The sequence below is a fragment of the Paroedura picta genome, chromosome 1 (genome assembly GCF_049243985.1).
Source record: "Paroedura picta isolate Pp20150507F chromosome 1, Ppicta_v3.0, whole genome shotgun sequence".
In the NCBI taxonomy this organism is placed as follows: domain Eukaryota; kingdom Metazoa; phylum Chordata; class Lepidosauria; order Squamata; family Gekkonidae; genus Paroedura; species Paroedura picta.
This window is the reverse complement of record NC_135369.1, coordinates 177629289-177646221: the sequence shown is the minus strand read 5'-3', so window position 1 is coordinate 177646221 and position 16933 is coordinate 177629289. Positions and strand designations below refer to the sequence as shown.

General features: G+C 44.1%; 1 long non-coding RNA gene across 1 annotated transcript in view; it reads right to left on the bottom strand.

Moving 5' to 3' along the window:
• Positions 1-3891: 3891 nt before the first annotated feature.
• LOC143821257 (uncharacterized) overlaps positions 3892-16933 on the bottom strand; it is a 30325-nt gene continuing 17283 nt past the window's right edge. The window contains exons 2-3 of the long non-coding RNA XR_013225755.1: positions 5916-5995; positions 3892-4041 (exon numbers count right to left, since the gene is read on the bottom strand). This is a non-coding gene — a long non-coding RNA (uncharacterized LOC143821257). The remainder of the gene's footprint in view (positions 4042-5915; positions 5996-16933) is intronic.

The window sequence follows — 16933 nt, the reverse complement described above, 5'->3', positions numbered from 1 at the left end:
GAAAACCCTTCCAGGGTCATCAAGAAACCACAAGGTTTCACGAAACCCTTGAGATCTCAGCATCTATGTTCGCTATCTGCCTCTTCACTCTCCATTCATATTGTCCTTTTTATACTGAAGTCTTCATGAAGTAGACTAAAGATCAGAAATTCATCCCCAACCCCCCACCCCAATCCAATAACTCTTCCCTAAGGCTTGAAAAAGTGGAAGGCAGAAATGTCCTGAAATATTCCTTCTCAAGGCTTCAAGTCAACTGATGACTAATATGGAAATCTACTGAGTGTCTTTCTTTTGCACTGGTAGAGTAGCTAGTGATTTTCCTCCTTGTATGAGAGAAGTGGCAACTTTATTTTACACCTGTTCCAAATGATGTCATCTTCAGATGGGACAAATGTTGTTTCCTAGAGCTGCTGTGTCAACTATTCCGTTCTGCAGCCTTCCAAATAATCCACCTACAATTTGTGCACCGCTCATGATGGACCTTTGAATGCGTTTTATGCGCCTCCAGAATGTGTTGCAAGCTATTTCCATAATGATGATATGTGCTCTACTCCCCCCAAATCAAAGAAACACCAAAGGAGAATGGGCAGACTAAATATACTCCACGAACGGACAACTCTGGTCTTAAGGGAGTTCTCCAGGGGAAAATCCAATGGCATGGAATCTGGAAGCGTCTTTACTTCAGTAAGCCCAATTGCAACCTCATTTTGGGTTGTCCTCCCCCTTGCTGTTGTTATTCTGTACACTTTTCAGTGCATGCTGATTCCAACACGGCTTTGGGAGGGCTGTATGGTCAAAATGGAAATACATATTAACAAAACATTCATATGAGAGGCAGCCTTTGGTATTCACTGGAAGTAAACTGAGGAACTTTGTGATGGTCACCACCTCTAGTAATAAAGCCTGCCGCGTGTATTGGATGAAGTGATGTTGGTGTCATGGAATGTTCATGAACATTCAGTCTCTTGATGAAGGTGGCCAATCTTACAAGGTTGGTGACGTTCTGAGCTTCATGGGTTGAAGGAAGAACCCTCAATATGGACAGGAAGGGCTACATGGGCAAAGTTTGGAGAATGAAAGGTATGAAGATGTAGGGAAGCTAACGGGCAAAGAGCTAATGGAAAAGGAATGTGCTCAAGTATAGGTTGCTTGCTGTTGGAAGGGGCATCACGGCAGAGATTTGAGGGAAAGGAGGAACCAAAAATTGAGAAAATGACTAATAATGGAGTATGGCTGCTTCAAAGGGCATAAGGGCAAGAATAGGTAGTATTGACAGGAAGTGGGACAGATAGGAGTGCTGGGCAGGCAGGAAGTGAGGTTAACACCCATCGAAACACAAAAGGCTAGGAAACAGGACATGATAGATTAGGGCATTAGGGCAAGAAGTGGGGCTGAATAGCTACTTCATAAGGGGGAACAGATATGAAATGACAGAGGACAAGAATACAAGTAAGAGACTGTAAAATACCAAGGGAAGAGATGAAAATAATATAATATTGTCCAATCTACTCTCTGGGACTTTTCTGTGTGCTTAATTTGCATAGAATGGGAAATTCCACCAGGATCTTTCCCCCGATATTTCAGAAATATGATGCGGAAATGCTAGCCTTCAAAATGTGGACCAAATAGATGACAATGGCATTAAAACAGCTCTTGGGGAGTTGTATAGAAATGGCCAAACTTATTTATAACAGACAGGATCTTTTCTTAGTGCAGTGACTCAAGCACAGTAAACATGAGTATGTACCAAAAGAGAATATACCCAGTGGAAGGAGGCCCAACTGAATAAGTCAGCAATAATTCACTAGTATTTACTGTGCTTGAGTCACTGGGCTAAGTAAAGATTATGTTTACTATAAATACCCCCCCTTTAAAGGGCCATTTTAATATATAGTTGCTGATTTAATAAATTTGTATTTCATAGTTGATTGTACACATATATATCTTTATGTTTTAGTGAGGGAGAACTCCTATGCTTGACTCTTAACTGCTCAAGAGGCACTTGCAAGCACTCAATGGAATGTTCACAAACAGCGCATGTTTCACAAGACAGAAGTGACATCTTCCTGTCTTTGAAAGCCACAGCCCTTTCCCAAGAGTGGGCAGAAACCACTGGGGAATAGCCGCTCCTGCGCATTTAATAGCAACCCACGGTGCAGAAACTCAGGCAGTGGCTGTTTCTTGACAGAGAAGAACAGGAAGGAAAAAGAATCGCTTGCTAAATTTTCATGTGTTTAGCTTTATTAAGGTAATAAGGTGCAAGCACCGAGTCATGTCTGACCCTTGGGGTGACGCCCTCCAGCGTTTTCTTGGCAGACTCAATACAGGGTGGTTTGCCATTCCCTTCCCCAGTCATTACTGTTCCCCCCCCCCCCAGCAAGCTGGGTACTCATTTTACCGACCTCAGAAGGATGGAAAGCTGAGTCAACCTTGAGCCGGCTGCTGGGATTGAACTCCCAGCCTCATGGTCAGAGCTTCAGACAGCATGTTGGCTGCCTTACCACCCTGCGCCACAAGAGGTTCATCTTAGCATTATTAGTTGCTATTAAAGGCACTGAACCCAATCCAGTTGGAAAAGATGTCATTGTTGTATTGAATGAATAGTGGGCAACAGGTTTGGAGGAGAGAGCACCTCTTACATCATGAGCTGGCTCACCTAAATAATTTCCTACCCAATTCTCTCTTTTGACAGCAGCTATATCCTATACTAGATGCCTTTGAATTATGGTGTCGGAGACGAATGCTGCGAATACCATGGACAGCCAACAAGATAGTTTTAGAGGGGAGCAAACCAACTATGTCATTAGAAGGGAAGATATTACGGCTGAAGCTCACTTACTTTGGACACATCATGCGATCGGACTCGTTAGAAAAATCATTAATGCTCAGCATGGTCAGCGGCAAAAGGAAACGTGGTCGCCAAAGGATCTGCTGGCTCGACATGATCAAAGCCAACACAGGGATGACCACGAACCAACTAAAAGAAGCAGTCAGAGACAGGGGCGCATGGTGAAGACTTTCCTATAGAATCGCCGAGGGTCGGACATGACTGAATGGATAACATCATCATCATCATATCCTAGACTGCCCTAACTTGGATAGGCCAAGCTGGCCTAATCCCATCAGACATCGGAAGCTAAGCAGGGTCAGCCCTGGGAGACCTCTGTGATTTACCAGGGCTGCGATGCAGAGGCAGGCAATGGCAAACCACCTATAAATGTCTCTTTTCCTGAAAACCATATGGGGTCTCCTTAAGTTAGCTGTGACGTGGACCTTTTCTGCACCAGAGGCTCCACCGAGTTACAGACCAGAGTTTAAACCAGGGCAGGTTGCCCCGCCTCTTCCTGCTCCTGCAAGGGGGGGGGCATTTGGCCCATGCACCTCGTCTGCCTCCCATTTGTGCTCCCACATGGGAGCCGGGGGAGCAAAGCTCCCAGTGTGGAAATAGTCTTGGTCTTTCCACCACCATCATCAGCGTCTGGGCAGATCCTTATCCTGGATGCATTAGTCTGATCCTACATTGAGCAGGGGGTTGGACTAGAGCAGGGGTAGTCAAACTGCGGCCCTCCAGATGTCCACGGACTACAATTCCCAGAAGCCCCTGCCAGCATTCGCTGGCAGGGGCTCCTGGGAATTGTAGTCCATGGACATCTGGAGGGCCGCAGTTTGACTACCCCTGGACTAGAGGTCCTGCATGGTCCCTTCCAACTCTGTGATTCTGTATCCTACAGCAGGAGTCTGCAGTGAGTGCCCACTCTGAAGTACCTACCTTTGTACTAGGAGGGTGTTTGGCTTGTGACTTTCCAGTGTTTACTCTTTGACCTTTTAATTTTTTTTAATATATAGAAGTTACAGGAAAAGAACAGAAAGTAGTCTTTGGTTTACCATATTTGTTAACTTTGCCGTCACGACAAGTTCTCTTAAGCGTCTCACACCATAGGTCCATCTGCGGTTCATGCTGTTGTTGACATCCGGAAGCTATAATGAGTCTTGCTGCCGGCATAGCATGGAAGTAGAATTCCGCACCTTCTTTAGGAAGACCTGCAGGAAAAACACTCAACAGCATACATTTTGGTTCAAAGGCAAATTTACATTTAAATAAGGTTTGTAGTTCGTCACGTGCTTTTATCCAGAATTTTTAAACTTGCTTACAATTCCACCACATGTGAAAAAAAGATCCATTCGTCTCGTGACATTTCCAACATTTACCATCAGTTTGGTTGGACGTTTTACTTATAAACTTGGGGGTTAGATGCCATCTGAAAAAGAACATTTTATACCAGTTTTCTTGCAAGGCCTGGCATTTGGTTCATCTGACGGTTTTGTACCATAGGTCTTCCCAATCTTCTATCATGATTGGCTCACCAAGGTTTTGCATCTATTTCACCATGCACTTTTTAACTTGTTTGGCCTCAGTTTCATGTGTAAGAAGAAGTTTATATATTCTGCCCCAAAGATGTGGCTTATCTTGCATGATCAGTTTTTCGAATTCAGATTGTTCTCCGAGTTTTCCGTGAGAATCTTTCAGCTCTCCTTTCATCTTCGACACCCATTTCATATATGTGAACCAGTCCACTGTTTTCCCTTCTTGTTAGATTGTTTCCCAGTTTTCATTTCCCGTCCGTCGTCCACTGAACCTTGAATGCGAAAAAATTTCACGGTTCTGTCTTTTAGCCTTCTTTCCAAAATAGCTTTGAGTGGAGATACAGTTGGGCTTATTCTTTTCTTGGACTTATTTGAGATTGTCAAAAAGCTGTTTCTCTATAGTTGCAGTTGACCAGCCCTTTATGGTTGGGAGCTTTGGCGCCCGAAGCGGCCGGTTGCTCCCGACGCAGCCAGTGCCACGCCATGGGGGGGGGGGAGAGGAGGCGCGGATGTCGGAGCAACTGTGGTGTGTGCGCCTAACAGCACACCGACACCCACGCTTTCCCTCTGCCCCCTTGGGGTGGCACTGGCTGAGTCAAGAGTGACCGGCTGCTTTGGGCGCCTAAGCACTCAACCCTACCCTTGACCTTTGTTCTTTTTCGTGTGGCCACATTAGCCCATGCAACTCTTGTGCCGAGCCTTTTTGTACAAATATTGTGCCGAGCCTTTTTTACCATCTTCTTGCCCAGACTTTTGATTCAATCTGTAATCCAAGTCATACATATATACATACAGTTTTATTACGGTCATAGACCAGCATAAGAAACATCCATTAAAACCAGGAATTAAAACATCTTAAAATATAGAGAATACAAAAGGTAGAAAATACAAAAGGTAGATAGACACAGCTGTCCAGATGTCCAGAGTCAGAACTGCCCATTGATAATATAAGTTAATGTTAGGCACGCCCATTCTTCCTCTTGTAGTACTTTAAAGGCAATTTATGGTCTTTTGTTATTCCATATGAATTCATTAATATGGCTTTGCCTCTTATCCAAAATCTTCTCTTTCAGCTCGAATGGAATAGAAAGTTTGGAATAGAAAGTTCAAACGTGGAAGAATGTTCATCTTAACTATGGCTATCCTTGGAGCCGCCATTTTACCAAGGCACCCACTACTCTTAGCATTCCAGTTGTGCCTGCAGACTCATCAAGGTTGAAGGCTTCTTGATCTCATTCACTCAGACACTCCCAATAGAATGGGATGGTGCCGGCAGGGGCTCATGGAAATTGTAGTCCATGGACATCTGGAGAGTCACAATTTGGCCAATCCTACTCTCTTCCTGTAGCTTTCGGGGGGTATTTTACACCCCCCCATTACAACTATGTGATTAAGGCAAGATTCTGTCTTCTTGTCCCAAACTGAAGTCTGGTAATTGGTTACATTAAATAATCACCAATCAAGATCTGTGATTCTACTAGGGTTGCCAACTCTGGGTTGGGAACTACCTGGAGCCATTCAGCACACCATAAATTTAGCATGATACTTACCCTCCAAAGACACTATATCCTGGGTACTCCACATGACGTCGCCAACTCCCCATGTCCGGCCAGCAAACTTCACACCAAATCTGCCATTTTAAAGCACAGATTGGTGAATTCCAAAAAGTGTATTCACCAACCTAAAAAGCGCTTTCCCCCAGCGGACAACCAGCAGACTACACACCAAAGAAATGTATGGAGGCAAAGAAGCACTATCTCTGCCTCCTCAATGTCTCCCACTCGCACCCACCTCCCTCACCCTTCTTCCGGAGACAGGATTATTTTTTTTAAGCAAACTGTCTGGAGCAATGAATAGGTGTACAAGTGTGCAGGCAAAGTCAAAAATAATTTTTCCCAAAGTTGTTACACAAAGCATGCCTCTCTAAAGTCCCCCCTCCAAACTCAGGAATGAGATTAATTTTTTAAAGATTCAGGACTCATGATTCCATAAGGGATGGCATTATAAAAAGCAATGTGCATCTATGACTTGTCCTTGAATCACCATCTATGATTAGATGCATAGGTGTTTCAACAGAGAACTATTAATTTAAAACATTGGCAGGCATCATGGGACCATTAAAAAAGGAGAAAGGGGATTGGCTGCCTGGCTTGATTGACAGGCAAGAGAGTCACAGATAAACCACATTGCTCTCTTCCGCCATTTCCAGCAGCACTTGTGGAGGGTAAGAAATGCAAAAAAGTAATAGACTACAGCGAGATGGCAAGAAGGTGAGGAATGGCCAGAGGCATGATAATATTTAGCACTACAACATTCAGCTGGCATAGCACTATTTTTTGGAATGTGTGAAAATGCCCCTAGAGATGTTGGTGGTGGAACCAGGAGTGGGTGGGATTTGGGGTGGGAGGGACCTCAGTGCTGTATAATGCTATTAAACCCATTCTCCGAAGCCGCCATTTTATCCAGGGGAACTGATCTCTTTAGTCTGGAGATGCCCGGTATTTCCAGGAGATCCCTAGATTTCATTGCTGGACTGGGATCCCTAGATTCCAGCAACAGGTATCTAACAGCTTTACTGAAAGTCTGAGAGCTTGTTTCCAAACATGAATCCAGAGGTAAATATTACGAGCAAGAAAATAGCCCGAGGGTTCTTTTATCAATTGTTTGGAATACTGTGTGGATTAATTACAAGGAATTACGTTCGTTTCTCTCCCCACTTCCCATCCTTGTTAAGTTCTTCAAAATGACACAAGAGATTGTGGAATTCTTCTTGCAATGGGTATGGAAGCTTTTCTTAGAGAGCATAAAAGTTCCCACTGCATGTGGAAAATATCAGACACCAACCGCACGTTTATAGTCTTTATGTAAATAGCTAGTCTCCATTTCCAGCCCTCGTACCATACAAAGTAATATCACTGCAAGTGCAGAGATCTGCAAAAGTCAAGTGATACCTTGGGAATTTGAGCTGAACTTGTAAAACCCGCTTTGGACAAAACCATAAAAGTTTAAAAAGAAATGTTGCATCGTTTTGTTCCTTAAATGTCGCAGTAATTTCAGTAAGTGCATCTTGGCAGAAGAAAGGACACATCATTAGTTTCTTTTCCTGGTTGCTTTGTTCCACACAACTCGCCTTGACAGGACAACAAATAGACCTTCCATCTGTACACATTTATTAGTGAATTTTACCAGCGGAGATCAAGGGGAAAGAGGCTCATCGCAAGATCTGCAAGTCCACATCTGTGAATTTTACTGCCTGCCTTTTATATCCGGAGCATCCAACAAAAGGTTTAGGAAATATCCACATAAGATCTAATTATAATAATTTGACATTTTTGGATGGAGGTCATTTGCTGCCAGCATAAACAGTTGTCAGACATTTATGGAGTACAGCTAGTACACTGCCCAGGACCTTCAGTGGAAGATCTTGTTGAACTATTTAATTTTAGTAATTACAATACAGAAGAAGGAAATTTCTGGGCCACAGCTGTATCCAGAGATGATTAAATCCTAGCCTGCCATGTGACTTTCTAGTGGCAAGACTGGTTCAACTTGAGTTTCCTCCAGCAAGAAACCTGCCCTGCTGGATTATCAGCTCACATTTTTTTTGGTTTTGGGTTTTGCCAGCAGGTTGCAGGGTTTCATGAATCCCTTTGGCTTCTTGACAGCCCTGGAAGGGTTTTCCCAAACAGGTGAGAGTTAAGTTTTAATATATTTTTCAAAATTTGTTAAACATTTCTCAGGTGATATGACCATATATGGTCATGTTGACCCACCCACCCTCCCCAAATGGCCAATGATGGGCCTGGAGAGGGGAGGGAGAGGAGCATGTACACAGCTCTGCTTCATATTCTGCACAATTGAGCCACTTCTGAGGTTTCTCAAAACCTGAAGAATGTTTCGGGGGGATATCAATAGTAAAAAAGTTGAGAAAGGCTGCTGTAGAGTTATCAAGGCAAGAGATGTTCCAAGGGGGTCTGCCATTGCCTAACTCTGTATGACAGCCCTGGACATCTTGGGTGATCTCCCATCCAAGTACTCACCAGAGGTGACCCTGCTTAGTTGCTGAGATCTGACATTGGCTAACATGGGCTATCCAGACCAAGGCCACAGTTTGTCCTACAAAGAGAGTTTGGACTGCTGTCTTAAGAACCATTTACTGGGAGTAAGCTCCACTGAATAACACGAGACTTCCTCTGAACAGGTCTGCTCAGAACCCCTCTGGTGTTCTTGCAGACCCATAGGGTCCCACAGACCCCTGGTTGGGAATTCCTGCTCTACAGGTTTCACCCCCCCATTCTCCAGAAATTTCCTAACTTGAAGCTGTTAGCCCTACACTAGATTTTTAATTATTTTTGCCACATCAGACTAACATGGTGATCCCTTTGCAGTGATTATTTGCTAGGGATGTTAATAGGTTTGTCGTAATCCCCAGGTCTCCTTGTGGAAGCGAAGAACGCCTCCCTTCCCCTTTTGCCTTCAACCTTTCTTGCTTTCACATCAAACAATTGCTCTGACTCCAAGACCTTCCAGCGTGAACGTCCCTTCCCTTGCAGAGCGCTACTTGCATTTGGTGGAAAACGCCCCAGACGATATTGCACCCATATGTGCATTTTTTCCATTCTCATTAAGTTTATAAAACTCTCAAATTTAGACCATCTGTCCAGTAAATGGTTCTGAATGGCACCGAGATGAGAGAAGTTCTCCCCGCCCCCGTTTTGATAAAAGTGGTCAGAAAACCAGAGCAAAGTAAATGTTTTCTTGTCAGACTGACTTCCAACCATGATGGATTAACTGTTATTTCGATGTGTCTTGGGAATCTAATCTTTTTTTAAAAGTGTGTATGTGTGTGTGGGGGGGGGGGGATGCCCCCTCTAGATATGCAGCCTTGAAAACAAGCCAGTATAAATGCAAAGCATTTCTAAGAAAAGAGAAAGGGGAGATTATGCAACATTGTGTCCTGCGTTGATTTTATTTCTTTCATTTATACCCTGCTTTTCTTTCTAGTGGGGGCTCAATACAGCTTTTATCATTTTCCTGTTTTCCACGGAGGACATTTGTCCTTCAACTTTTAAGGGCATGTGGGTGTGGAATGTGTCACAGCTTGGTTTTATGATGTTCATACCCTTGCTGAAAAAATTGTGCAAGATAATTTTATTTGTATTTATTTATTCTTTCGATTTCTATCCCACCACTTCCCATTGACTTGTAGCAAGTTACATAAAACAGATAAAAATCCCAATAAAACTGATCAAAACTCTTTAACAAGCATAAAACGCAAGAAAGCGGCATAGTCTCCATTCCTCCCCCATCTTCAGCCAATCGCCACAGGGTGGGGTTTGCATGATGGCTGGAGGAGGTGAAAAACCATAGACAGCTAAAGGAAAACTCCGAAGAAGCTTCGTGCAGGATTCAACTTAGGCTTGCTCAAACAAGTAAGCAGTGTGCAACATTTTGAAAAATAAGTGTAAGTGATTTGAGACCATACCCCACAAAATTCCAAACCAGGACTGCATGTAACTGATATTTTTTTATAGATTTCATGGAGGACAAGTCTATCAGTGGCTGCTAGATATGGTTATAAAGGGAAACCTCCACATTTGCCTGCCATTCCTCCCTCCCTCCCTCCCCTCCATCCATCCATCCATCCTCCCACCCACCCACCCAACCACCCACCCATCCATCTTTCCATCTTCCATCATCTATTAATCTTATTTCAGAGGCAATCATTATTGGCCTCTATGCCCTGTTGTTGTGGGTAGAGATTATGTTGGCACTTTTGGATTATACTCAGTCCTAGGTTCTTCCAGAAAACTAGAGCTGCAGAGTAACATAGTGTTTTGAAAGTATGTAGTTGTTAGTTCCCATTATGGATGAGGCACAGATTCAGACTCACAGAACTTTGAGTTTTTTTTAAAAAAAAGAATCTTTACTGGATGGTTATTTACAGAAATATATCATATTCATCTGCTTCAGTCTCCTTACTGATGCAGAGTACAAAAGCTTAAAAAGTAGTTACCTAAGCGGCACATTTCAAGCCTCTATGACTAGGCTGCAGGCAGACTACATCACACACATCAGCAGAGGACTTTAATGAAGAATGCTGCTCCTTGCTTCACAGCACACACACTGAGCTCCTCTTCAGCTCATTATGCATGGGGGGAATAGCGCACATTCGGGGTGGAATGGCGGTGACTAAAATCACCGATAACGCACGGTGCTGGCTGCAACCGGCTGCAGATTCGGTGCATACAGCCGAAAAAGCCGCATTAGCGAAACGAGGAAGAAAGTGCAGCTTCCGGGTGACCGGAGCGCAACCAGAAGTGGCGCCGCGCAACCAGAAGTGGCGCCGGGGTCGCCTTGTGCATAATCGGTTACTCTGGGTTTTGCCACCGTTGCGTCCCGTCCCGTGCATAAGCGGTTTGCTTTGCTTCTTCCCCCTCCGCGTTTTTCATGTGACCCGAAATCGCTGTTTTGGCGGCCGTGCATAATGGGCCTTCCAGAAGAAATGGTGGGGAACCCACCTTAAAGAAAGGAATCCCCCGGACATGTACTTGAGGGTTTTCCATTGCAATCTCAGCTGTGACCACTTAATGTCACTAGTGAGCACACAGCTGCTTAAACTGCTTAACAACAGCCCTTAAAGGCTGACTTTACCACATTAGTTGCTGATTGCAATTCCAAAAATATGAATATACCAAGAGGGAGGAGCACCAGGATGCTTAAAGATTACAATAGTTTTATTTGGAAGAGGAAGACAGAGATAAAGACCTAATTAACTTGTTCTCTGCAGTCATTCTGTTCTGCAGCTGTTCTGGAGGCAAGCAGGGAGGAAATGTAGTCAAAAAGCAGTTTCCTGTTGAGCCAGTCAGGACACTGGGTGCAATAATTTGATAATCTCATCATCATGAAGTTTCTATCCTATCAATGATAAATGCACATCTCCTTTGATGACCCCTGCAGGACACCCTTTATATTCTGCTCAATCATGCACACTGCAGGTCTTGCATATTCTAACAGTTGTGCATCTCTCCAGAGGAACTGGTTGGCCTTTATTTATTAATTACATTTTTAGCCCATCACTCTCCAAAGATTTGTGGTTGGTTATCCTTAACCATTATACTCTTAACCATTATATATTTTGGAAGAACCACTGTGGGCGGAGTGGTATCCGGGACCCATCCGGGAGTCTACCCACGGGCCAACCCAGATTGGGCCGGCTGTGGAGCACCCCCCCAGAAGCCACGCCCTCCCCTAGGCTTGTTTTAGCACCTGGGTTGTTTTGCCAGTGAGGGCCCTCCACCTCCCTTCCCCTGTAGTAGGCTACTGGGTTACTGGCACGGGGATAGAGTTGTTTTTATTGCCTTGTTCACTGTGTTTTGCTGTATTTGAACATCCTTTTAATGGGGGTTTTATTGGGTTTTTATCGAGGACTTTGTAACCCGCCACGAGCCATTGTTGGGAGTGGCGGGAAATAAATCACATAGATAAATACATAAATAACAATTGGTTTCTTAGGAATCAGAATTAAGTGTCTATCTATAAAGTCAGGGGCTTTATAAAGTCAGATGTTCACGGTCTTCCTTATTTGTGCTTATATGCTTGCTCATTAGAGTCTGTGTGTGATGGATACTTCTTAAGAGTTTTGGATTTAATTAGAGGGCGTTTAGGAGAATCAAAATTAAGAGGTGTAAATGCTCTCCATGTATGCTGGAATATGAAATGGAACATTTACGAGCAGGAACTGCAAGTGAAAATATAAAGGGGTATAAAATATAAAATTGCTGTGAAATGTGACCACAGTGGCAGTGTTTGCAACTCCTTATAAGAGAATTGGTGACGGAGTCTAAAAAGAACTCAGTGTTTTTCTATGTTTTTATAAAGGAGAACACAAGTACTTTAACTCATTAAAATCTGAACCGTTATATTAATTTTTAACATAATAATTTTGCTAGCTAAAATATACGACAGTTGCTAATACGGATAGTACACTGTGTCGGGTTGAGAAATCCCCCAGTGGAGATGGGGGTTCCATGCTCACAGACCTTGCAATCCAGGCAACAATCAGCTGGACAGCAGGGGGACTTACTTGAAGAAAGAGGAAGGCCCAGGCCTCCCTGCTGGAGTCACACAGAAAGTGATATCAATATACCAGTGACGTCCAGGCGATGCTCTGGTATTTTGGGAAAACTTCTATGGTAGAAATTGGTTCTACCATAAAGGTTTCCCCAAATACCAGAGTATCTCCTGGACATCACTGGTGTGATGACATCACTTCCTTTGTGACACCAGCAATGAGTCATGGGTCTGCCCTTTCTCCAGGTATGTCCCCCATCCCCTGTCAGTTGCCGGAGGGACCTGGCATCCTTTGTTGTTGTTAGGTGCGAAGTCGTGTCCGACCCATCGCGACCCCATGGACAATGATCCTCCAGGCCTTCCTGTCCTCTACCATTCCCCGGAGTCCATTTAAGCTCACACCGACTGCTTCAGTGACTCCATCCAGCCACCTCGTTCTCTGTTGCCCCCTTCTTCTTTTGCCCTCAATCACTCCCAGCATTAGGCTCTTCTCCAGGGAGTCCTTCCTTCTCATGAGGTGGCCAAAGTATTTGAGTTTCATCTTCAGGATCTGGCCTTCTAAGGAGCAGTCAGGGCTGATCTCCTCTAGGATTGACCAGTTTGTTCACCTTGCAGTCCAAGGGACTCGCAAGAGTCTTCTCCAGCACCAGAGTTCAAAAGCCTCAATTCTTTGATGCTCGGCCTTCCTTATCGTCCAACTTTCACAGCCATACATTGCAACTGGGAATACCATAGCCTTGACTAAATGCACTTTAGTTGGCAGGGTGATGTCTAGATTTGCCATAGCTTTCCTCCCCAGGAGCAAGTGTCTTTTAATTTCTTTGCTGCAGTCCCCATCTGCAGTGATCTTGGAGCCCAGGAAAATAAAATCTGTCACTATCTCCATTTCTTCCCCATCTATTTGCCAGGAATTGAGAGGGCCGGATGCCATGATCTTTGTTTTCTTGATGCTGAGTTTCAAGCCAACTTTTGCACTCTCCTCCTTCACCCGCATCAACAGGCTCTTTAGTTCCTCTTCACTTTCTGCCATTAGAGTGGTATCATCTGCATATCTGAGGTTGTTGATATTTCTCCTTGCAATCTTGATCCCAATTTGTGACTCATCTAACCCCGCCTTTCTCATGATGTGCTCCGCATACAAGTTAAATAGGCAAGGCGACAGTATACAGCCTTGCCGAATTCCTTTCTCAATTTTGAACCAATCAGTGGTGATTCCATGGCCGGTTCTTACTGTTGCTTCTTGACCTGCATATAGGTTTCTCAAGAGACAAATAAGATGCTCTGGTATTCCCATCTCTTTAAGAACTTGCCACAATTTGTTGTGCTCCACACAGTCAAAGGCTTGGCATCCTTAGCACTGTAATAAATTAAAATCTGAATCATTGCTTCAATATATGTAGTGTAATTATTCTGCGTGTTAAAATTAGACCCCGAAGCAAACAAAACCAATAGGCAAAGAGTGGTAACTTCTTGAAATGTATTAAATGAAGTCCTACGTTATTTAAATGTTTTTGCGTACAGACCGGGGTCCTAGGTATTCAACCCCGCTTTCTGTTACGTCTTCAGTGGTTGCAATTATACTCTTAATATAAAGATTTAACATCCCCAGTATTCATTTCAATTATAAAGGTAAAGCATATCACTCTGGCAATAGCTCTTCGGTAAAGGGGCCACTTCTTCAATTGTAACAATTGGTGTGTCCCACAGCTCTGCTTCCCAACCATATTCTGCATGAACGGGGTTTCTCCAAGCCTGAAGCATGTTTCTGTGGTTTCTCAGCCATACAAAAGTTGAGAAAGGCTGACCTAGATAAATATAAAAAGATAATATGAAAGGTTTGTACTTCCCGTTTATAATGTAACATTTCTTGACAGTGGCCTGTTACACACATGCTAGCCCCTGGCAGGCTAGCCCCTCTCCCCTAAAAAAAACCCTTCTGAAGGACAGTGCATCTATCTGTCTGTCCGTCTGTCCGTCTGTCTATCTGGATTTTTATGCCGTCCATTCTTTACGGCAGTTTACATGGAACATTACATAAATGTACATGGAACATTATAACAATCTATTCTATAACATTATATAATTTTCAGTAGAACATCACAATTTAACAATAACAATTACAACACAACATGAATAACAACATTGCTGGGGAGATCAAATTGTTTAGTCATGGCAGGGTGTCTGAGGGGGGGACCAGCAGTTGGTCTGAGTCGGTCGGCCTCAAGCGAATGCCTGGTGGGGGAGCTCCCTCTTGCAGGCCCTGCGGAACTGTGGAAGGTCGGGCAGGGCCCTGATCTCCTCAGGGAGCTCGTTCCAACAGGTGGGGGCCAGGACCGAGAAGACTCTGGTCCTTGTTGAGGCCCGACGTGCTTCTCGGGGGCCAAGGATCCGCAGCCAGTTGGAGGTGGCAGAGCGTAAGGCTCTTTTGGGGGCATAAGCACGGAGGCAGTCTCTCAAATACACCAGGCCCAAACCGCGTATAGCCTTAAAGGAATGAACAATGTTCTTCTTAGAAATTGCCTCATGAATATCCTTTTCTGTGGTACGGTGGGAATGGACTGGGTGTATCTGAAGCTCTTGTCAGGCAGTTTTAACTGCGCAGGTTTTGCGCATAAATGGTCAAATACATCTCCCAGTCACCAGCTCTTGATAAATCAGAGTGGACCGGAATATGTTTTGGCACCAAACCCTAAGGGGTAGGGCAAAGGAAGAAATAAGCAAAAAAAAAAAAAAAAGGGTGGGGGAGAGAAACATGTTAGAAGCAAAGGAAACTGTACAGAGAATCTATTTTGCCACGAGCCTCGGAGAACTCTTCAAGTCCACAGGCGCTCTGTTTCAAATGAATACAAATTTGCCAGTGTTGAAATCAGCACATGACGGCTTATCCAGTGACACCCCCCCCCCCCGGTCTTTCATAGGAAAACAGGAAACCTTGCGTTTTCCTCTTCTTTTTAACAAGGGCAACCTGGATGGCTTATTTTTGTGGCTGTTTTCCACTGTGCAGCAAAAGAGAGAGAGAACATTAAAAAAAACAAGTTGGCCCCATTTTAGAAGCTGCAACCAACGGGGCCAAAATCTGGATTTGGAGGGGTCACTTAAAACAACGTCTTAAAAAAGTATTGCCATGCGAATCCGAGCTGAGCGTTTCCAAATGAAATTTTCTTTCAAGCAATTCTACCTAAGGTCAATGTTTGCTTTGGGGAGCTGTGCGGTGTGCTTGGATTATGAAATGGCCTTGGAATGCAGGAGCCGCGCAAAGGCTCCCCATTGGCTGCCGATGATGTCATGTGGGCAACTTAGTGGGTAAAGCCCAGTAGCTGTTTTAAGCAGTTCTGACATTACCTCGTTTATTTTGCCAGTTTAATTCCATTTGAGACCACACTCTTGCCCCCCCCCACCACCACCTTTTTTTTGGAAGCAGTAGTTCATACTGAGACCTTTTTACTAGAAAGTGGAGCAGTATTGCTGTGCCCGAGGTAACGTGAATAGCGCTCTGTTTCCAAACGTTTCCTCACGTCATGTTTTCTTTGCAGGCAGGTAATCTCTGATGTCAGGGCCAATTAAAAGGAAGCCTGAGATAAGTGGCTACTGAAGACCCCCGTATTCTTTTTGGCACGTGAGAAATCGCTGAGGTTTGCAGCTGCCTCAAAGGTCCCTTCTGCACAGCCTCTGTGACCTGTTTGACCCTGAAGTCAGACTCAGTGGCCTGGCCTAGTCTTTTAAGAGAGGAGCTGAAGGCTTCTTAGGAGGAAAAAGACTCCTCTAATCATCCAGCTTGCTTTGAGAACTGTCATATTCGTTCATGTACGTTGGTGGTTCAGCCACAAACTGTGAACTGAACCCAAACTGCAGTTCATGTCCATCCCTAGATGTCTCTTGAATGAAAGAGAGAGGACCTGAGAGGGGAAATGGTCAAGATTCTCTCTTTCTTTAAGTAGTGGCTGGACAGATACTTATAATGGATGCTTTAGGCTGATCCTGCATTGAGCAGGGGGGCTGGACTAGATGGCCCGTATGGCCCCTTCCATTTCTATGATTCTAAGGGTGGCAAATGTGATGTCCTAACCAATGTGTATCCTGAAGCTGAGAGAAAGAGTTACAGAGGGTAGTAGGCACTATGTTTGAATGTAACAGGGAATTACAGCAATATTATAATATACAATAACATACATTGTTTATTTAATAAAATGAACATAAACACATGATGGGCACTGTCACTGAATACAGAAGGGCCATTTAGGTATCATAGCTAACAGCTGTTAATAGATTTATCCTACATGCATTTGACTAATCCCACATGCCCTGTGTGTGGGCAGGTAGTTATGAGTTCCTCCATTGTGCAGGGGGTTGGACTAAATGACCCTGAAGGTCCCTTCCAACTGTATGATTCTATGAAAAGCATCAAAGTCCTTGCATCTCACAGCACCAAATTCCATCTGTTCTTTGCAGTTTCTTTCCCCCTCCTGATCCTAAATCTATTGCCTATCTATTTTAT